Here is a 23994-nt window from a genome sequence, read left to right on the forward strand (position 1 = left end):
TCTTCTTTGCCCCAATCAACAAATTATTTAAAGGTACTTGAGATTTTGCTCCATTAGGTAGAAATTTTCGATAAAAATTAACCAAAGCTAAAAATGTTCTTAAATCCTTGATTGTTGAAGGTTATGTATAATTATGCGCTTACTTTCTTTTGCATTGGACCAATACCAGAAGCGCTAATTTTGTGTCCCAAAAAGTTAAGTTCTGATACTCCCAGTTCACATTTTCCAGCGTTGACAACTATGCCATACGTTTTAAATCGATCGAATAGTTGCCTGATGTGCTTCCAGTGCTGATCAGAATCGGACGAAAAAACCAAAACATCATCAAGATAAACAACAACAAAATCAAGACCTCTGACAACTTCGTCCATGAAACGCTGGAAGGTCTGAGCCGCATTACATAACCCAAAGGGCATTCTCACAAACTCGAACAGACCGAAAGGTGTTATAACTGCGGTTTTAGGGATATCTTCAGGATTTACGGGGATTTGGTAATACGCTTTCATAAGATCAAATTTTGAAAATATTGTAGCACCCGCCATTTTCATAGTAAAGTCACTCAGTTACGGTATCGGATACTTATCCGACACAGTAATTTTATTTAGTGCTCGGTAATCACCGCATGGTCTCCAAGTGCCATCGGCTTTTGGTACCATGTGCAGTGGGTTAGCCCAATTACTGCTGCTTGGGCGAATGATTCCGTTGTCCAAAAGATATTGAAAGCCGGCTTTAGCTATAGGAAGTTTTTTCGGATTTAATCTTCTTGGGCGAGCCTTTACAGGGCTACCAGAAACTGTGATATGATNACGTTCAACTAAACCACTGGATTGTGGGTGAAACGCTGTGGTGATATTATGTCTTGCTCCTAGAAACTTCGCGAGATCACGAACAAGTGATGATACAAATTGACGTCCTCTATCAGAAATAAGTATATTTGGGCATCTAAAACGACAAACCCAAAAGTCATAAAACGTTTTGCAAACTGTTTCAGCTTTAATATTCATAATAGGAAATGCTTCCGGCCATCGACTAAATCGGTCGATACAACTGAGCAAATAACTATAGCCTTCAGATATTGGTAATGGACCAACCAANGTAGTAGACTAACTATAAATATTAATTTGTAATAATAATATAAAATAACAGGTTGGGTAGCTGGCGAGGCCTAGTCTCTAGTCTACTTTTGTGTGCGGCGGGCGGNAAATCGGTCGATACAACTGAGCAAATAACTATAGCCTTCAGATATTGGTAATGGACCAACCAATTCGATATGAACTTCTTTAAAATTTACCTAGTGGACTTGAAATGTGCCTTGAAATTTTTGATTTTTGACTTTTTAGTAGAACGAATACCAGGATGTGATAAATGATGCATATTTTTGAAAATTACTTTGCGAAATTTAAGTGGTACATACGGTCGTGCTACACCTGATGATACTTCACAGTAAATTTGAATATCACTGTCCGGTAGATTGATTTTTTTCAATAAGCAACTTCATTCAGTCTGCAGCATACTTCGCAGCTCCACGTCCTCTTTTTGGACTCGTTCCATCTCCTCATAATCAATGCCTTTAAAATCAATGGATTCGACCCTGGATAGAGCGTCAGCGACAACGTTATCTACGCCAGTTATATGAACAATATTTGTTGAAAATTTTGAAATAAAATCCAGTTGTCTACATTAACGTCGAGATGCTTTATTTAAATTTTGCTGAAATGCGTAAATCAAAGGCTTGTGATCGGTGAAAATTTGAAATTGTCGTCCTTCCAAGAAATAGCGAAAGTATTTTACTGCCGAGTAGATTGCAAGCAATTCCCGATCATAAGTACTATAATTTACTTGAGCGTGGGCAAGCTTTTTAGAATAAAATCCTAGATGTTGCCAGTCACCATTAGCGTATTGCTCTTGCGACGCCCCCATGCCAAAGTTGCTAGCATCCACTTTAAGTGCAAGGACGGCATCTGGTAGAGGTCGCATGTCATTCTTCTTTGCCCCAATCAACAAATTATTTAAAGGTACTTGAGATTTTGCTCCATTAGGTAGAAATTTTCGATAAAAATTAACCAAAGCTAAAAATGTTCTTAAATCCTTGATTGTTGAAGGTTATGTATAATTATGCGCTTACTTTCTTTTGCATTGGACCAATACCAGAAGCGCTAATTTTGTGTCCCAAAAAGTTAAGTTCTGATACTCCCAGTTCACATTTTCCAGCGTTGACAACTATGCCATACGTTTTAAATCGATCGAATAGTTGCCTGATGTGCTTCCAGTGCTGATCAGAATCGGACGAAAAAACCAAAACATCATCAAGATAAACAACAACAAAATCAAGACCTCTGACAACTTCGTCCATGAAACGCTGGAAGGTCTGAGCCGCATTACATAACCCAAAGGGCATTCTCACAAACTCGAACAGACCGAAAGGTGTTATAACTGCGGTTTTAGGGATATCTTCAGGATTTACGGGGATTTGGTAATACGCTTTCATAAGATCAAATTTTGAAAATATTGTAGCACCCGCCATTTTCATAGTAAAGTCACTCAGTTACGGTATCGGATACTTATCCGACACAGTAATTTTATTTAGTGCTCGGTAATCACCGCATGGTCTCCAAGTGCCATCGGCTTTTGGTACCATGTGCAGTGGGTTAGCCCAATTACTGCTGCTTGGGCGAATGATTCCGTTGTCCAAAAGATATTGAAAGCCGGCTTTAGCTATAGGAAGTTTTTTCGGATTTAATCTTCTTGGGCGAGCCTTTACAGGGCTACCAGAAACTGTGATATGATGGACGACTTGATGCTTGCATTCGGTATAAAACGTTTGAGCAGAATACAATTCAGGATATTCTTTAAAAAGTTTATGAAATTTACTTTCTCCTGATATAGCTTTGATGCAGCTTCAAAAAACTAGCAGGTGTGTTTAAAAACGTTAAACCATCAACGAGTATTTTCCTTCTCAGGTCTGGTAACAGGTGAAAATATGGCAAAAAATCAGCACNCTAACGTCGAGATGCTTTATTTAAATTTTGCTGAAATGCGTAAACCAAAGGCTTGTGATCGGTGAAAATTTGAAATTGTCGTCCTTCCAAGAAATAGCGAAAGTATTTTACTGCGGAGTAGATTGCAAGCAATTCCCGATCATAAGTANGGTAGGGATACGAGTGTTAGTAGCGTAAAGAACGAGTTTACTGGATTGTTTTGAAGACTTGCATGGAAAAACTGAAAGTTCAGCTCTGAGTCAATCAAAAATTTTACTTTCGTCTTACGCTCAGTGATGAATGATCGACCGAATTACCGTCGTCATGAGTGGTCGAAACTTCTGACGAGAGCGGAATTAGTTTTTTGAATTTTTGAAAGCGCACGGCTGTAACACTTTGTTGCCTTCTCAGCAAAACGCCAGTGATACCAGCATAGCCCTGAATCTTTGCGGTTTCGTGATTTTGAACGAGATTGTGATGAACGATGTCTGGATGAATTAACGCGATGAGAAGCGCGGGATCGGTTTTCGATCGCTTCTATCTTCGAAATGATTGAGTCTAATTTTGATGATAAATCGGGTAATACGGAAAGAGAAGATGCGACAGGACGAGGCGAAACGGATCGCACATTTTTTTTACCCAATTCAGCAATGGACATCGAAGTAGGAGAAAATTGTTCAAAAATTGTATCTGCCAAGTTCGATAATTTGTCCAATTGAGTAGCTTCTGTGACCGCGAGGATACACTTGACTTTTTCCGAAAGCCTTTCCAAACATACCATTCTCAAAACATTATCACTGACTTTAGATCCTGCCAAAGACTTCATGCGGTGCATAAGATGCGAAGGCTTTTGGTCACCCAACTCTAAGTTGTTTAACAGCTGCTTCAGCTGACTCTCCTCGGATTCTGTAAAATGTTGAATGATACTTGTTTTCATCGCTCCATAACGTCCTTGTGCTGGAGGACTCTTGACGATATCTTTCACTACGTAAAGAATCGACGGATCAAGATGGCTCAGCAGATATTCAAATTTTGTTGAATCTTGGCTTATGCCAGTAAAATTGAAACTGGATTCAATTTGTAAAAACCAGATTTCTGGCTCTTCACGCCAGAAAGGTGGCAGCTTCGGGATGCGTGCCGAAAAAATTTCTCCAGGCAACATGCTACTCTCCATTGAAGTTCCCGAAAAATACGATGGTATTCCGCTGGACGTTGTAGGCATCGTCAGCAAGGGATGTGCACCGGATGCAGCTGTTGCCGGCTGGTTGTTGTTTCCAGCATTTTCTTCACGAGTAACCAACGGCATTTTCAAAAATCGGGGTCACCAATTGTTGCTTACTAAGAGAATAGTAAAAACTTATATCTTTTAAAAAATAATTTTATTGCGTTCCAAACCAGGGAAAAAATGTGAATGAAAGTTTTTCAAAAATAGACAAATTAAAAAACTTTTACAAAAGTATTCTGAAATTAAAGATTGTAAAACAAGTGGAGGTCCCACAGTCGGAAAGGCCGAGTTTCCGATCCATGTTCCCGAAGTCATTACTTTGAATGTGTTGCAGGCGGAAAACTCTAGTTTCCGCTCCGCGCTATGGACAAGCTGCTGATCATGGTCGGAAAAGCCGGGTTCCCGATCCATGTTCCCGCAGTCATTACTTTGAATGTGTGGCAGGCGGAAAGCTCTAGTTTCCGCTCCGCGCCGTGCACAAGCTGTTGATCATGGTCGGAAAAGCCGGGTTCCCGATCCATGTTCCCGCAGTCATTACTTTGAATGTGTGGCAGGCGGAAAGCTCTAGTTTCCGCTCCGCGCCGTGCACAAGCTGTTGATCATGGTCGGAAAAGCCGGGTTCCCGATCCATGTTCCCGCAGTCATTACTTTGAATGTGTGGCAGGCGGAAAGCTCTAGTTTCCGCTCCGCGCCGTGCACAAGCTGTTGATCATGGTCGGAAAATCCGGGTTTCCGATCCATGCTCGTATTGTCTTGCGCGGTCGCGAAAATATACGAACCCGATTACAATTGTACTAAGCAGTCATAGATATTGTGTAATTTTTCGTTCCCGGTTAAAGATATTAATTTATTTAGTTACAAAAAAGCGATTCAGGTATGTCGAAGCAATCATAACGTTTGTTAACATCTTGGCACAAACACCGTAAAGCATCATAGGAAGTTTGATTTACAAATGCTCAACACAAACGTGGCGCAGTCGGGAAAGTATGCAAGTCGACCACGTTTACCTCATAAACTGAACAGAAATATAGTTCACCAGCTGAACGATAAGGTGCAATGTAAGGGTTTACTTGTTATTTATTCAAAATCTCAAGTAAGGTTTTCTTAATGGTAAAAAGTGAGTCGAAGGTGGTAAAATAGTCGTAATGCTTATTAAAGTCCTGGCATAGGCAACGAAAAGCAGCATGCATTTCAAAATTTGTTCTACAAATAGTTAGCTTAATGGGCTTGTAATGTGTAGAAGGTCTATAAGGAATACAAAACGTGATCTGGTTAAGTAGAAAGGGGCTATTGACCATCCCGTTTAAGAACTTAATCATGAACAAAGCCCCGAGCATCTCTCTACGGCTGTGAAGCGTTGGCAAATTTATGGTTTTAAGCGGCCTTTGTATGGCGGGAGATTTAATGTCGAATCATAAGGCAAATTGTTTAATGCGAATAATAAGAATTGTTTCTGTACCGACTCGAGTCTGTCAGAATTCGTTTGATATCTAGGGTTCCATAGGGAGGTGAAGAGAGCTTTAGCGACATAAGGATCTCTGAATTCTTTAGCCCAACGTTTGATGAAAGACAAGATGCCCTTGGCTCTATTAACACAAGAGTTTACATGGGACTTGAATTCAAACTTAGGGTCCATGGTTACGCCTAGATCGATGAAATTAGTTAGCTGATCAACACTATGTTCACAAATGCGGTAGCTATATGATTGAAAGGGTCTTCTAGAGAAACACATAAATTTACACTTTTTCAAGTTGAGTGACATAGAATTTACTTCGCACCATTTAAACATGTTACTAAGGTCCGCCTGTAATTGTACCCTGTCTCCCGGAGCACCAATGAACTTAAATAACTTAACGTCACTTCAAAATATTTGGAAGATCGTTAATGAATAAAAGAAACTGAAGGGGGCCAAGCTGGCTACCTTGAGGTACACCTGACGTCACATGAATTACCCGAGATGAAATTTTTTTCCTGCCAATGAAATAAGAAGAAAGCCAGCGCAGCAGGATTGGAGGGACACCAATTTTATCAAGTTTGTATATTAGAGTTGAATCAGATACTTTATCAAATGCCTTGCTAAAATCAGTGTAAATGACGTCAGTTTGATAGTTACTTTTGAAACCATTGTTCACATTTGAAGTGAATTCAGGAAGGTTTGATACAGTTGATTTACCTTTACAATAGCCGTATTGTGATACATCGATAACAGGCGTTATGGAATAAGATAGTTCTTCCGTAACGATTTCTTCAAATACCTTAGGAATGGCACACAGCTTAGGGATTCCCCTATAATTCGCAATATTCGACCTGCTTCCATTTTTACAAAGCGATATACGACTCCTTCAACAAAGAGTGGAAAACTCCCTGCTTTAGAGAAGCGTTGAAGATGTTTTTTAATGGCTCATAAAGATAATCAGCACAACTTATTAGGACACAGGAGGGAATACCATCCGGACCACTTAAGTAGAAAAGAATTTTTTAAACTCCTCAAATGAAGGAGAACATTGTCAGCAGAGATTGAAGGAATACGGATGTGGTCAAACTGTGGGAGTGGAAAAGGATAGCTAGAAGTTTTTTCATTTGGCTCGACAGAATAGTTCGATTCGAAGTAATTAGCAAACATATCAGCAATCATATTATCATCACTAGAAATAAAATCATCAAATTTCAGTGTTGGGGGAAACACATTTATTTTACGTTTTGAGTTAGAAGAATGATAAAATGACTTGGGATTAGAAACGATGTTAATGCGAATTTTATTAATGTAATTCCTGTAACATTTTCTGTTTAACGCATTGTATTTGTGACGAAGGATGGAGTACGCGACGTAGTGAGAAGACAGGCCTGATTTTTTATAAAGCTTAAATTATTTAGTTTTTTGATTTTTTAAATGCTTTAGCTCCGAGTTAAGCCACAACGAGTTGCGAGGTCCGGTATTNACTTAAGTAGAAAAGAATTTTTTATACTCCTCAAATGAAGGAGAACATTGTCAGCAGAGATTGAAGGAATACGGATGTGGTCAAACTGTGGGAGTGGAAAAGGATAGCTAGAAGTTTTTTCATTTGGCTCGACAGAATAGTTCGATTCGAAGTAATTAGCAAACATATCAGCAATCATATTATCATCACTAGAAATAAAATCATCAAATTTCAGTGTTGGGGGAAACACATTTATTTTACGTTTTGAGTTAGAAGAATGATAAAATGACTTGGGATTAGAAACGATGTTAATGCGAATTTTATTAATGTAATTCCTGTAACATTTTCTGTTTAACGCATTGTATTTGTGACGAAGGATGGAATACGCGACGTAGTGAGAAGACAGGCCTGATTTTTTATAAAGCTTAAATTATTTAGTTTTTTGATTTTTTAAATGCTTTAGCTCCGAGTTAAGCCACAACGAGTTGCGAGGTCCGGTATTTTCTTTAACTAGAGGAATGAGTTTACTGAAGTAAGGCACTGTTCTCTACATCCCTATCGTACTCAGGCCAGATTATTTCAGATATAGCTATATTAGGCTTGTCGTAGTTAGCGTATTTGAAAGAATATCGCCGAGCTTTCAGCATTCTAGTTTCAGGACAATAACACGAATCGTAGGAGGGCGCCAAAGACAACTCAAGTAGTGGGTGATAAGGGTCTGTAGGTATAACTAAAGGATCGCCGCGTATTATAGTGCTTTTATCAGTATCATCAATAAACGCTAAATCAAGACATTTACCTAAGTTGTTGATAACTGAATTAATCTGATATAGACCAAGATCGGAAAGTTCGTTAAGAAATTGGTTGAGCACATCCCGAGATGAATTTGGCATCAGAATTCCATCCACCGAATACCAGGAAACACACGCTAGATTGAAATCACCCAACACAACAATCGAATCCGAGGGCTAGGCCATGGCAAATAAAGAGAGCAATAATGAAGAATGTTTAAAGCAAACCGAAGGGTTAGAGTTTGGTGGAATATAAATTGCAACAAGAAAAACACTACTTGAGGGGCACCGTATTCTAACGCAGAGGAATACATCATCCGAACCAGTGAACTCAACTTTTTCAGAGGAAAAGTCAGTCTGAACAGCTATTAAAACACCCCCGCCTTTTCTATCCAAGCGATCATTTCTAAATATTCAATACTTATTACACAATATTTCAGTATTAAACACATTCGGTTTTAGCCAAGTTTTAGTAAAAACCAATATTTCATAATTTAAATCAAAAACTTTAATTACAGCTCGGTTAACTTTGTATTTAGACCTCTAACATTTTGGTAATAAATATTGAAGAAATAATAACTTTTAAGTTTTTTGATCATGAGGAGGGAATTTGAGCAGTATTTTCATTCCGAGCTCGAGGTTTAAACTCAAACTCTCGAACTAAAGCACCATTTGGCCAGAATGAAAAATCAACAATGTTTTGAAAATGGTCGGCGGAAATATCAATTTTAAATGAAGATATGCTTCTTTCGTATGAAAAATTAAATTTTCTAATAGCTATGTGTTGATGTTATATAAGACTTAACATCTTCTACCGAAGTTTCACTAGAAAAGCGCGAAACAAACACAGATTTATTCGCGGGAACTAAGATCAATTATGTGAGCACCGGAGATGGTCCACTTTGAGATGTAAGTTCAGACGCAGCTTTCGTTTTTGCAGCTTGAGATAACTCAACACACGGAGAATTAAAACTTATTAATTCCTTATAGTAGGCAATGAATCAATTGGCAGAGTGTCAATGTCTAAAGCAATGGGATTAGGAACAATGATGTCTCCTCCATTCTTCCGCTTTTTTTGAAGCTTGTTTAAGCTTTGGTGATGGATAGAATGAAGATTCAATGCACTTAAAGTCTTTAAATGCATCTCCACATCGCGTAAACTTTTCGTTTAGAAGTTTTAGCTCCTTACCCAACTCCTGGAAGCCACTCCTGGCGCTCGTAAATATTTTACAAAGGTCAACTTCGGTTGATCTGCACTTAGGGCAAGACCAATGAATATCGGTTATGATATCGGCCACCCTACCATGGAGACCAGCACATTTTATGTGAGCTAAGTCATCACACAACCAACACGCAACGAAACGCTCTAAGTCGTTTTTAATGTTGCATTTTTCAAAACAGTAGGATGAATACATTGCAGCGCGAAGTAGTAACAATTTTTATGTAGAAAAACTCACATTGTACGCTTTTCGTACGATTGTAGCAAATATGAGCGTTTGAGAGATACAGAAGTCTAGGTATTGTAAGAAAATCTTTCAAGACACGCAGTAAGTGGAACTTGAAAAGCTTATGTAATTAGTTAGTTGAGTTCAATGGTTAGAAACCGTGCTGAACTTAACAGTTTTAAAGCCACTGAGCCAAACAGTTTGAAAGCATAAAAGCAAGCTGTTTGCAGGAAAATTATTTCATCGATGATAAGCAAAATGTACGATAAAGCGCGGAATATGGGAAAATGCACTCTCACGCAAAACAACAATTATGCACTAAAAAAGGCAAATATGCACAAGGAATGACAAGAATGTTAATTTTTAATCCACGCACTTTATGTCTAAAACACAACAATTTCTTGGAGCTTGGCTTCAAAGAGCTTTTTCCATTATAAATTACGCAAATTAGAACTGCTTAGCGCTTTTTCTTCTTCTTTTTTGGCGCTGTAACCGCCCAACCGATTTCGGCCGAGTTCAGCAAAGCACGCCAGTCGTTTCTTCTCTGTACCAACTGACGCCAATTGGAAACGCCAAGTGAAGTCAAGTCCTTCTCCACCTGATCTTTCCATCGCAGGGGGCCTCCCTCTTCCTCTGCTACCACCAGAGGGTTCCGAGTTGTATACGCGTAAAGGCCCGTAAATCTTCCGCAAAATCTTTCTCTCAAACACTCCAAGAGCCGCCTCATCGGATGTTGTCATTGTCCATGCTTCTGCGCCATATACCAGCACGGGCATGATGAGTGACTTATAGAGCGTGGTTTTCGTACGTCGAGAGAGGACTTTACTCCTGAATTGCCTACTCAGTCCAAAGTAGCACTTGTTGGCAAGAGTGATTCTACGTTGGATTTCAATGCTGACATTATTATCGGTGTTAATGCTGGTTCCCAAGTAAACGAAATTCTCTACTTTCTCGAAATTGTAACTGTCAACAGTGACGTGGGTGCCAAGGCGCGAATGTGCTGACTGTTTGTTTGATGACAGGAGATACTTCGTCTTGTCCTCGTTTACCACCAGACTCATTCGCTTGCTTCCCTATCCAACTTGGAAAAGGCTGAACAGACTTAGGCACTCCGCACATTAAACGGCTAGTCATAGTAGTGTAATCGTTCCGGCGTACTAAAGTATGAAGCTTTTATACCGAACACATGTATTTCAATGAAGCTCTGTATATTACGATTCATAATCATGTTTTCGCCTAATCAAAAAAACTTCATGAATCGAAGCGCCCAACATTGTAAGGCGCTTGCCGTTTTGATATCGGCATTTGTTTACTTTTTTGAGCCCGAAATAAAAATTATTTGTCATTTCAGTAGGAAATAATTGAAAATTAATGATTTTGTGCTAAAACTCGTGCCAACTGTATTAAGCCATAAACGTTTATGCAATATTTTATTGCAGAAATGTTCGCGGAAGTGTATTAGTGAGAAAGACCGGCCAGAAAATGTGTAATGTGTGCGCCAGCAGGGCTTACGCAGGGCGCCCAAGTGTGCAGAAGTCGAGTCGTAATGCATTCGTTTTGACATGACAAAACGATTACTCTACTATGATTAGGCGCGTAATGTGCGGAGTGCCTTAGCACTTACATAAACAAAATAACTTTAGAAATTCTTTCAAACGAATGTTTAAGCGACCGCACAGTACGAACGTTGCCACAATAGAGAAAATAATCTCGAAAAAACTATTGTGGCTAATAAAAACGTAAAGACTAATATCTCCTTCTGAAGTAGCTTTTCAGCCAGGAACATAGGCCATTTAATTTGTAAGAACCTATCTATAATGTGGACAAAAAATGGAAAATTTGTAAAAGATCTGACTAAGCGAAAGAAAAAAGAAACGACTTCAGAAGCATATGTGCAACACTTCCTTGCAGTGGCACAGTCTTTCAGGAACGAAAATTGGAAGTTTCTATACATGGACGCATATAAATCCAAGGATTACGTCTCGCTCGCCGAAGTTGATGATGAAAACAACATAGTATCCCACGGTTTGCTGATTTGGCTAGAATCAATTTTTCACGCAGAAGCAGAAGCGATTTTATTCACTTTGAAATTCTGTCACAACTTCAACGAAAAATACATTATCTGCACTGATAGTAAATCAGTGTTTGAAGTCCAAAACATGGCCAATGGGCACGAAACTATATTAGACATAAAATATGACCTCATAGCTAAATCCTTGGCGACAAAATTCATGTTGGTTCCTTGCCATGCTAATATCAGAGGTAACGAAAACGCAGACAGAGCCGCAAAATCTCTACACCTGTTTCCACTCTTTAGCTTCGCTACATCTTCAAAAGCAATGATTACCAGAAACGCTCACAATAGACTCAATCATTTAATTTCTGTCGACTGGGCCAACTACAACCACAATTACAAACAGATAAACCCCAGTGGAACTCCTCTAAGGCTTCCAACAACAACCACAACGAAACAAAACAGAATATATACAAGAATTCGTCTAGGCCACAGAACTGCCACTCATCTTTACATTTTAAAACAAGAAACGCAGCCCATATGTCAATTCTGCAACAGCGCCCCTCTAACCATTCCCCATATCGTTTCACAGTGTCCAAACCTAACTGAAACCTACGCTTTAATAACTCATCCCCTTGGTTTATACTTAGCAACCCTCGTGACCATCATGTAAATATTCATCATAATTTTATTAGCAGTTTGAACTAGGGCTGTGCGATTATTCGATTACTCGGGCAAGTTGGTTAATCAATTATTCGGTTAATCAATTACTCGAGCAATCAAGATTTGGATTACTCAAAATGATGATTAATCGAGTTACTTGAAATATGATTACTCAAAAAAAAATAATTTTGCTCGTTAAAAGAGTTTGCTTTGGAAAATTTTTATTTTCTTTTTTACATTTTGTATATGAAAAAAATTTTTCGTTTTAATTTTTGAAAACAGAAACGTCGTTTCCAAAGTATCAAAGAACACTACTTTATACATAGGTAAAGAGTTGAAATGTTGATTACTAATTTTACTCGAAATGATGATTAATCATAAAGCAAATTACTCAAATATTTTTTTTTTGGTTAATCAAAAATCTTGATTACTCGAGTAACTGAACTTTTGAGTAATCATAATTTCTAATTAATCGAATAACTGAGTTATTTACTTTATGATTAATTAAAATTTTGAGTAATCAATAAACCGCACAGCCCTAGTTTGAACTTAAGAAATTGTATTTAATAGTTCAATCAATTTGATTATTTTATAAGCATTGAATTGTCCTTAAAATGTAATTTAATCTGTATATGTACATATATGTAAGAAAGCCGATAACCATAGCCGCTCATGCTTTTAAATATTTATTGAAAATTTATTTATAATAATAAAAATGACAATAATAAAAAATTATGTGTCTAACAAAAGCTATATAAATCCAAATTTCTCACTCTGCCCAAAAATTAGAAAAATTCAAAAAAGTTGCACAACAATATTCTGGTTTGATGTGTCTACAAAATATCGTTGATTTTTGAATTTAATTTTTTTTTGCTGACGGCGCACAGTGGGGCAAAAAAGGTTGCAGTGGACAAATCAATTTTGAGAGCCTAAATATGAACCGATTTCAATGCTTCCATTTTTGGGAAAACACTTGAAATTAATTTCAAATGTCTGTAATTATTTAAAAAATTATTCGTAAATTATGCCATAGGACACATTTAATTAAAAAATGTACTTAATTTGTTATCTTTACTAATATATTCATCTATTATCATCCTTGGATAGTCTGGAGTCGATGCCCAAAATTTCAAAAATATCGGTACAGCTTTTCTCAAGTTTTTCGTACAGAAAAAAACCGGCTTTCAAAATATATATTAGTAAAGATAACAAATGAAATACATTTTTTAATTAAACGTATCCTATGAAGAAATGTTTAGGAATAATTTTTTAAATGATTTCCATTTGAAATTAATTTCAAGTATTTTCCAAAAGAGTGGAAGCACTTACACGAAAAATTGTTTTTTCTTTAATTTTTCAACATAAATAAATAAAAAAACAGAGCTCTTTTAAAAAATCACCACGGATAGATCCACGCGAAATTTAATTGTATTTTATTTAAAAAAACAATTGAAATCGGTTCATAGTTGGGCGCTCAAAATTGATTAGTCCACAGCAACGTTTTTTGCCCCACTGTGCGGTGTCACTAATTTTCGTCCATATAAAGTTACTATATTGGACTTTTGTATGGAAGAAAATAGTACACTGTCGGCAAAAAAAATAACCAAAAATCAACGCGAATTTTTAGCCTATTGAAGCTTGCACCTTAATAAGCTACAAAACTGCATACAGTATATTTTGCTTAGCTGTCCATCCTTCTTTGCACGAAAAACTTGTGCACTTAACCGAAAAAAGCACTTACTTAAGCGAATTTTCTTTACTACTTCAATGAGGAAGGTATCCGAATCCCTATGAAACCAATTAATGGAGGAGCACTTACCACGTAGAAATTACTGCAAGCGAAATTTTTACCGAATGGTATCTAATTATCTATATAACTACATTAATTGATAGCCATTTTCGTTGTTCTGCGAGATGAGAAAAATAAATAAAAGCTTGTAAAATTAGGTAATTGTAGGGCCAGTGCAGGTAAACCTAATACTTTCTTTGATAGTTAATAATAGTTGCACAATTTTTAAGGCAGGTATCGCCAATGTGCAGGTATGTTGAATGCATCTATCGGAGGAGTTTCCTTATAAATGTTAAAAATAATGCCGCTAGTACGCATTTTAGGGTAGGTATCTTAAATGTGCACTTAAGCATAAAGGCAGCAAAGCAAAATATACTGTACTTGGAATTTTTCTAAAAATTATGAATACAAAGTTTGTTGTTATGATTTTTTTTAATTTCTCTACAAAGTTTGTGATGTGGATTAGATGGTGTTAAGTATTATACAGTTAACTAGATTTTAATAAAAAATTATTAAACATTGAACAACCAAAAGGAAAATGATCAAAAATGGTCAAGATGTCGTGTCCCAATTTTTCTACATAATAGTACATATTTATACATTGTATATGCATTTTTAAAACGTGTTTCCGAGAACACTGTGTATTAAAAAATTTAGGCGGCAAAAAAACATAAATGCAGTATTTTGGAAAAAACCGCAGTATCCATTTTTGGAATCCAAAAAAAGAAGTATTATACTGCGAAAGAAAGTATAGATACGAGAGTTAAACATACCCAAGTTTTCTTCCTTTAGCAAACTAGGGGTATGGTTTTATATCGTCGTTTAAAGTACAAAACCGCGTATCAACAAAATGCAAAAACGCGTATCAGCAAAATGCAAAACCGCGTATGTGAAGTTGTAGAAATTATTTTCTAGAGCGTAAAAACACTCATATTTCAAAATGGTTCTCTTTTTTATAAAGCAATCGCATTTCTGGCTAGTATATTTCAGAACGAATGGATAAGGATTGAGCCAAGAGCTTGTGTGAGCAAATCCAATTATTGGCAGCAAATGTCAGTCACGCGGTTTTGTAGAATGACGATACGCGGTTTTGTACTTTAAACGACGATATGTAAGTTTTGGCTATTTTTATTTTGTTTGTTTAATGTTAATTATTATTTTTCCTTACTAATATTATAAATCCAAAAGTGAGTTTGTTTATTTGTTACGCTTTCACGCTTTAACTACTCAACCGATCAAGGCCGTATTTAGGGGGGGTTGTAGGTGTTCTGACCCCCCCCCCCCTAAACTAAAAACTTAAAAAAAGGCAAAATCAGCTTTGAAAACAGGCAAACATTTTTTAATTTTGTTGTGTACTTCCTTTATGTACAATGTGCATGTCCAATTAAAGATATTCAAAACTACATACTGTGGTCAAAAAATTATAGCCGAACCACTTTTTGCCAAGTTTTAACGTATTATTTTCGTTGTTATTTAATTTTAGTTATTTTTTTTTTATAAAAATATAGTTCATTCTTTAACAAAACCCGTGTAAATCCAAGTTTCCAAATTTGTGCAGTATTAAAAAAGAATCAACAAACTTTCGTACAAATTTCGAGGTTTTTTAAAAATTCCAAAAAATTAATCGCAGTTTTTAGCCATTTGAAACTTGTACTTTATTCTACTACAACTGCGTACTCAGAATCTTATTAAAACATTCGAAATTTTAACGAAAATTTGTTGAATTTTTTTTAAATTGCATAAATTTTTAATTCAGTGTCACTCGATTGGTACATTTGTACAGATTAGTACATTTTTAAATTGAGCTATTAGTACAAAATAAACAAATGGTAAATTTTTTTTATAGTCAAAGGATTGGCACAATACAGCGATGTTCTATTGAAAAATGCCATTTCAGTAGGAAATAATTGAAAATTAATGATTTTGTGCTAAAACTCGTGCCAACTGTATTAAGCCATAAACGTTTATGCAATATTTTATTGCAGAAATGTTCGCGGAAGTGTATTAGTGAGAAAGACCGGCCAGAAAATGTGTAATGTGTGCGCCAGCAGGGCTTACGCAGGGCGCCCAAGTGTGCAGAAGTCGAGTCGTAATGCATTCGTTTTGACATGACAAAACGATTACTCTACTATGATTAGGCGCGTAATGTGCGGAGTGCCTTAGCACTTACATAAACAAAATAACTTTAGAAATTCTTTCAAACGAATGTTTAAGCGACCGCACAGTACGAACGTTGCCACAATAGAGAAAATAATCTCGAAAAAACTATTGTGGCTAATAAAAACGTAAAGACTAATATCTCCTTCTGAAGTAGCTTTTCAGCCAGGAACATAGGCCATTTAATTTGTAAGAACCTATCTATAATGTGGACAAAAAATGGAAAATTTGTAAAAGATCTGACTAAGCGAAAGAAAAAAGAAACGACTTCAGAAGCATATGTGCAACACTTCCTTGCAGTGGCACAGTCTTTCAGGAACGAAAATTGGAAGTTTCTATACATGGACGCATATAAATCCAAGGATTACGTCTCGCTCGCCGAAGTTGATGATGAAAACAACATAGTATCCCACGGTTTGCTGATTTGGCTAGAATCAATTTTTCACGCAGAAGCAGAAGCGATTTTATTCACTTTGAAATTCTGTCACAACTTCAACGAAAAATACATTATCTGCACTGATAGTAAATCAGTGTTTGAAGTCCAAAACATGGCCAATGGGCACGAAACTATATTAGACATAAAATATGACCTCATAGCTAAATCCTTGGCGACAAAATTCATGTTGGTTCCTTGCCATGCTAATATCAGAGGTAACGAAAACGCAGACAGAGCCGCAAAATCTCTACACCTGTTTCCACTCTTTAGCTTCGCTACATCTTCAAAAGCAATGATTACCAGAAACGCTCACAATAGACTCAATCATTTAATTTCTGTCGACTGGGCCAACTACAACCACAATTACAAACAGATAAACCCCAGTGGAACTCCTCTAAGGCTTCCAACAACAACCACAACGAAACAAAACAGAATATATACAAGAATTCGTCTAGGCCACAGAACTGCCACTCATCTTTACATTTTAAAACAAGAAACGCAGCCCATATGTCAATTCTGCAACAGCGCCCCTCTAACCATTCCCCATATCGTTTCACAGTGTCCAAACCTAACTGAAACCTACGATTTAATAACTCATCCCCTTGGTTTATACTTAGCAACCCTCGTGACCATCATGTAAATATTCATCATAATTTTATTAGCAGTTTGAACTAGGGCTGTGCGATTATTCGATTACTCGGGCAAGTTGGTTAATCAATTATTCGGTTAATCAATTACTCGAGCAATCAAGATTTGGATTACTCAAAATGATGATTAATCGAGTTACTTGAAATATGATTACTCAAAAAATAATAATTTTGCTCGTTAAAAGAGTTTGCTTTGGAAAATTTTTATTTTCTTTTTTACATTTTGTATATGAAAAAAATGTTTCGTTTTAATTTTTGAAAACAGAAACGTCGTTTCCAAAGTATCAAAGAACACTACTTTATACATAGGTAAAGAGTTGAAATGTTGATTACTAATTTTACTCGAAATGATGATTAATCATAAAGCAAATTACTCAAATATTTTTTTTTTGGTTAATCAAAAATCTTGATTACTCGAGTAACTGAACTTTTGAGTAATCATAATTTCTAATTAATCGAATAACTGAGTTATTTACTTTATGATTAATTAAAATTTTGAGTAATCAATAAACCGCACAGCCCTAGTTTGAACTTAAGAAATTGTATTTAATAGTTCAATCAATTTGATTATTTTATAAGCATTGAATTGTCCTTAAAATGTAATTTAATCTGTATATGTACATATATGTAAGAAAGCCGATAACCATAGCCGCTCATGCTTTTAAATATTTATTGAAAATTTATTTATAATAATAAAAATGACAATAATAAAAAATTATGTGTCTAACAAAAGCTATATAAATCCAAATTTCTCACTCTGCCCAAAAATTAGAAAAATTCAAAAAAGTTGCACAACAATATTCTGGTTTGATGTGTCTACAAAATATCGTTGATTTTTGAATTTAATTTTTTTTTGCTGACGGCGCACAGTGGGGCAAAAAGGGGTGCAGTGGACAAATCAATTTTGAGAGCCTAAATATGAACCGATTTCAATGCTCCCATTTTTGGGAAAACACTTGAAATTAATTTCAAATGTCTGTAATTATTTAAAAAATTATTCGTAAATTATGCCATAGGACACATTTAATTAAAAAATGTACTTAATTTGTTATCTTTACTAATATATTCATCTATTATCATCCTTGGATAGTCTGGAGTCGATGCCCAAAATTTCAAAAATATCGGTACAGCTTTTCTCAAGTTTTTCGTACAGAAAAAAACCGGCTTTCAAAATATATATTAGTAAAGATAACAAATGAAATACATTTTTTAATTAAACGTATCCTATGAAAAAATGTTTAGGAATAATTTTTTAAATGATTTCCATTTGAAATTAATTTCAAGTATTTTCCAAAAGAGTGGAAGCACTTACACGAAAAATTGTTTTTTCTTTAATTTTTCAACATAAATAAATAAAAAAACAGAGCTCTTTTAAAAAATCACCACGGATAGATCCACGCGAAATTTAATTGTATTTTATTTAAAAAAACAATTGAAATCGGTTCATAGTTGGGCGCTCAAAATTGATTAGTCCACAGCAACGTTTTTTGCCCCACTGTGCGGTGTCACTAATTTTCGTCCATATAAAGTTACTATATTGGACTTTTGTATGGAAGAAAATAGTACACTGTCGGCAAAAAAAATAACCAAAAATCAACGCGAATTTTTAGCCTATTGAAGCTTGCACCTTAATAAGCTACAAAACTGCATACAGTATATTTTGCTTAGCTGTCCATCCTTCTTTGCACGAAAAACTTGTGCACTTAACCGAAAAAAGCACTTACTTAAGCGAATTTTCTTTACTACTTCAATGAGGAAGGTATCCGAATCCCTATGAAACCAATTAATGGAGGAGCACTTACCACGTAGAAATTACTGCAAGCGAAATTTTTACCGAATGGTATCTAATTATCTATATAACTACATTAATTGATAGCCATTTTCGTTGTTCTGCGAGATGAGAAAAATAAATAAAAGCTTGTAAAATTAGGTAATTGTAGGGCCAGTGCAGGTAAACCTAATACTTTCTTTGATAGTTAATAATAGTTGCACAATTTTTAAGGCAGGTATCGCCAATGTGCAGGTATGTTGAATGCATCTATCGGAGGAGTTTCCTTATAAATGTTAAAAATAATGCCGCTAGTACGCATTTTAGGGTAGGTATCTTAAATGTGCACTTAAGCATAAAGGCAGCAAAGCAAAATATACTGTACTTGGAATTTTTCTAAAAATTATGAATACAAAGTTTGTTGTTATGATTTTTTTTAATTTCTCTACAAAGTTTGTGATGTGGATTAGATGGTGTTAAGTATTTTAGATTTTAATAAAAAATTATTAAACATTGAACAACCAAAAGGAAAATGATCAAAAATGGTCAAGATGTCGTGTCCCAATTTTTCTACATAATAGTACATATTTATACATTGTATATGCATTTTTAAAACGTGTTTCCGAGAACACTGTGTATTAAAAAATTTAGGCGGCAAAAAAACATAAATGCAGTATTTTGGAAAAAACCGCAGTATCCATTTTTGGAATCCAAAAAAAGAAGTATTATACTGCGAAAGAAAGTATAGATACGAGAGTTAAACATACCCAAGTTTTCTTCCTTTAGCAAACTAGGGGTATGGTTTTATATCGTCGTTTAAAGTACAAAACCGCGTATCAACAAAATGCAAAAACGCGTATCAGCAAAATGCAAAACCGCGTATGTGAAGTTGTAGAAATTATTTTCTAGAGCGTAAAAACACTCATATTTCAAAATGGTTCTCTTTTTTATAAAGCAATCGCATTTCTGGCTAGTATATTTCAGAACGAATGGATAAGGATTGAGCCAAGAGCTTGTGTGAGCAAATCCAATTATTGGCAGCAAATGTCAGTCACGCGGTTTTGTAGAATGACGATACGCGGTTTTGTACTTTAAACGACGATATGTAAGTTTTGGCTATTTTTATTTTGTTTGTTTAATGTTAATTATTATTTTTCCTTACTAATATTATAAATCCAAAAGTGAGTTTGTTTATTTGTTACGCTTTCACGCTTTAACTACTCAACCGATCAAGGCCGTATTTAGGGGGGGTTGTAGGTGTTCTGACCCCCCCCCCCCTAAACTAAAAACTTAAAAAAAGGCAAAATCAGCTTTGAAAACAGGCAAACATTTTTTAATTTTGTTGTGTACTTCCTTTATGTACAATGTGCATGTCCAATTAAAGATATTCAAAACTACATACTGTGGTCAAAAAATTATAGCCGAACCACTTTTTGCCAAGTTTTAACGTATTATTTTCGTTGTTATTTAATTTTAGTTATTTTTTTTTTATAAAAATATAGTTCATTCTTTAACAAAACCCGTGTAAATCCAAGTTTCCAAATTTGTGCAGTATTAAAAAAGAATCAACAAACTTTCGTACAAATTTCGAGGTTTTTTAAAAATTCCAAAAAATTAATCGCAGTTTTTAGCCATTTGAAACTTGTACTTTATTCTACTACAACTGCGTACTCAGAATCTTATTAAAACATTCGAAATTTTAACGAAAATTTGTTGAATTTTTTTTAAATTGCATAAATTTTTAATTCAGTGTCACTCGATTGGTACATTTGTACAGATTAGTACATTTTTAAATTGAGCTATTAGTACAAAATAAACAAATGGTAAATTTTTTTTGTAGTCAAAGGATTGGCATAAAGAAAAACATTTGGGTATTCACAGGATACGATTTGCACCAAATTTTGGCAAATACCCAATCGTGTGACACTTCCTTTAAACTTGTGTTTAGACGGATGAACTATAAAAAACTAACCAAAATTAAATAACAAGAAAAATAATATTTTAAAACTTGTGAAAATTTGGAGCAGCTATAATTTTTTCGACTACTGTACATTAGACTGCATCGCCACAAAAAAAGTTGCGGTTTTTCCGGCGGGATTACCAAACCTAGCATATTTTAAGACTTCTATCAAAATATTGCGAAACAATATTAAGATTTTCGTGAGCTGGACCGGTTCGAAAATATCTCTAAAAATTTAGTTTTTTATGAATAAAAATAGTTTCTTAAAGGATTCTCTGGAAAAAATCCCCCCAGATGACTAAAAAGTTTAAGCTTAAAAAGTTTGCATAAAAATATTTAAAAAAAAAATTTTTACGGAATCATAATAATGAGATTTTTGATGCTGTTTTTTAACTTTTCTCAAAGATTTGTGTAAGAAAAACTAGAATAACTGCTTTACCGATATAGACTTATGAGGTATCAGTGTAGAGGTATTTTCGCACCCTTTTTATTTCTTTTCAAAAAAAGACTCATTCACGACCCAATTTTTTTTTTTATCAAATACCAACACATCTTAATTCAACATGGAATGACACGTGTTTATCTTACCTTCCTCTTTCATACTTTGAATGAGCTTATTCGCAAAGAAATTAAAAGGGAGAGAAAATACCTTACCAACGACACCTCATAAGTCTAAATTGGTAAGGTTTTGGCTGAGTTATTCAAGTTTTTCTTAAACCAGTCTTTGAAAAAAGGTCAAAAATAGCATAAAAAATCTCATTATGATTCCGTAGAAAAATCTTTCTAAATTTTTGTATGCAAACCTTTTAAGCTTAAACTGTTTAGTAATCTGAGGTATATTAAAAAAAAAAAATATCTAAAAAAAAATTTTTATTAACAAAAAAACTCAATATACAAAATACCTCCAAATGTATTTTCAAATCGGTCCAGCTCACGTAAATCTTAATATTTTGTAGGGCTGCCAGATATCTCTGTTGCCAAACCGGGACACTTAAGGGGGGGAGAGGCCTCTCGCTCCCTTCCATTTCGTTTCGACAAAAATTACGTACGAAAGGATGTATTAAAATTTTATTTTGACAAAAAAAAAACATAAAAACATGAGATCATTACAACGTACACCAGTAAAACAAATCAATTTATCACAACTAAAGTACAGAGAATTTTCCACAATGCATGTACCTTTTTTGTTCCTTATAAAAATACAGTTTATACTAAATACATCAGAAAACATAAAAATAAAAATTTCTAAACTTTGTGCAAAACTCGGGAAAATGCAATAATTTTGCATACAAATTCGCAACTTCCTATTCAGACTTTTTTATAAAAATTTTGAAAATGAAGTTTTGCAGCCCATAAAAATTTAGTTGATTTTTGGTATTGTTTTTACTGAGAGTTTCTTCTTAATTATTCGCAAGCTATCTGAAAAATTCAAATATGGGTGTCAGACCACAGATTGTTAAGAAACCTTCAAATTGAACATTTGGAATATTATTGAGGTGTTTTACTAGCGTTGCCACCCGAATAAAAATGTTTGTTTAATTTAAATGAGTTACTGCAATACTGGTGTCAATCGAAATGTTTTTGAAAGGGGTTTAAGTTCTAAACTACATGAAGGATGGTTGCCATCTATTTGAAAAATCAAACTCTACTTGAAATAGGGGAATTAGATAATTGGACTATGTATCACTATATGGGTGTCAGACCAAAGGGTTTAATAAGATTTTAGTTGGAAAATATTTTGGAGAGAGCTGCCACTTGTTTTAAAAGTCGAGTTTGAATTAATTATACTCAAATTAAAGTTTCAGGCGTAAGAGTGTTTAGAAATGTTCAGCTTGAGCATGTAGAATCTTCTGAGGTATTTGAAGAGGATTACACCTGTTTTAAAACTAAATTCAAGTACAATTATATTATGAGTTAAACGAGTTATTACAATACATATATATGAAAGTCTTGAAAATGCTTTATTTCTAAGCTACATATGTATAGCAGGGTTTCCACATATTTTAATTCCAATTCAACTTCAATTATAGGAATTCGGTAATCTGAATGCATATGTTTGTATCAAAATATGTGTGTCAGACGAAAGAGGTTTAAAAAGGTTGTCAACTCTTCAGAAATTCAATAATTCAAACTATTCAATGAAGTATTATAATAGGGGTATCAATCGAAATTGTTGCGCAAGGGCTTCATGTCTAAACCACGTGTAAAGGGGTTGTCTCCTTTTTTAATCTATATATGTTTGAATTCAGGGTATAAGTTAATTGAAAAAGTATCACAAGAGAGAGGGTTAAGAAAGTTTTAGTTCGAAAATATTTTGAAGATGGTTAAAAAAATTTTAAATCTCCTGTTTTTGGCATAGTTTAAGTATGTTAAGATTTATTGAAATAAATAACACCACCGGGAGATTGCGATCTAGTAATTATATATATCTAAAGAAACCATATCAGTCCAAATTCCAAACTTTGTAGAAAAATTAGAGAACATGCATCAAAATTGTAAAACAAACTTTGTATTAAGATTTTTTTTTTTTAATTCTAAGTATGCAGTTTTTTCTTCTCATTTTATATTGGCGCTGTAACCGCCTGACCGATTTTTGCCGAGTCCAAAACAGCACGCCAGTCGTTATTCTTCTGGGCCAACGGACGCCAATTGGAAATTCCAAATGAAGCCAAGTGCTTCTGCACCTGGGGCCTATTTCATAAAGCGACAGTGATAATTTTGTAACGACAAGCAATTTCCATGTTGTCAGTGACAATTCGACAGTTTGGTGGGTGTTTTGTTTCATAAAAACAAGTGTCACCAAGTAACAAATTGTCATTGTCGGAGTTTAATATTGTCGTTGACAAAATTGTCGCCAGGCTTATGAAATATATATGTAAATTATATGTAATATTGCATTTGCTTTATTTTAGTTTTAAGAACTATTCAAATCATTGAAAAGTAATGAAATGTGCGCAATTACCATAGATGCTTTCCATTTCCAGACAACCGGTCAGGTACGATGATGATTTTTAATTTGTACCAAACTCAAATACATTGTTTGCTGGTCCAAATAATGAGACACGTATTTTTTCTTTTGGCTCGGAAAAATTTTTCGGCCGAATTAAACGCGATTTTGTTTTTCAGGCAAAACTCGATTATTCGAATTGACAGTGAGAATTTTTTTTTTTAATGCCCATAACTTTGTCAAAATTAAATAGATT

At 34.9% G+C, this 23994-nt stretch overlaps 1 long non-coding RNA gene across 1 annotated transcript; it reads left to right on the forward strand.

Moving 5' to 3' along the window:
• The first annotated feature begins 10497 nt into the window (after window positions 1-10497).
• On the forward strand, window positions 10498-17342 carry LOC108371552 (uncharacterized). The gene is made up of 3 exons (XR_001848765.1): window positions 10498-10632; window positions 14237-14239; window positions 17329-17342. It is a non-coding gene; the product is annotated as an uncharacterized LOC108371552 (long non-coding RNA).
• Window positions 17343-23994: the final 6652 nt, after the last annotated feature.

Source organism: Rhagoletis zephyria, unplaced genomic scaffold (genome assembly GCF_001687245.7).
Source record: "Rhagoletis zephyria isolate East Lansing unplaced genomic scaffold, Rhagoletis_zephyria_1.1 Rzeph_scaffold_00069, whole genome shotgun sequence".
Lineage (NCBI taxonomy): Eukaryota > Metazoa > Arthropoda > Insecta > Diptera > Tephritidae > Rhagoletis > Rhagoletis zephyria.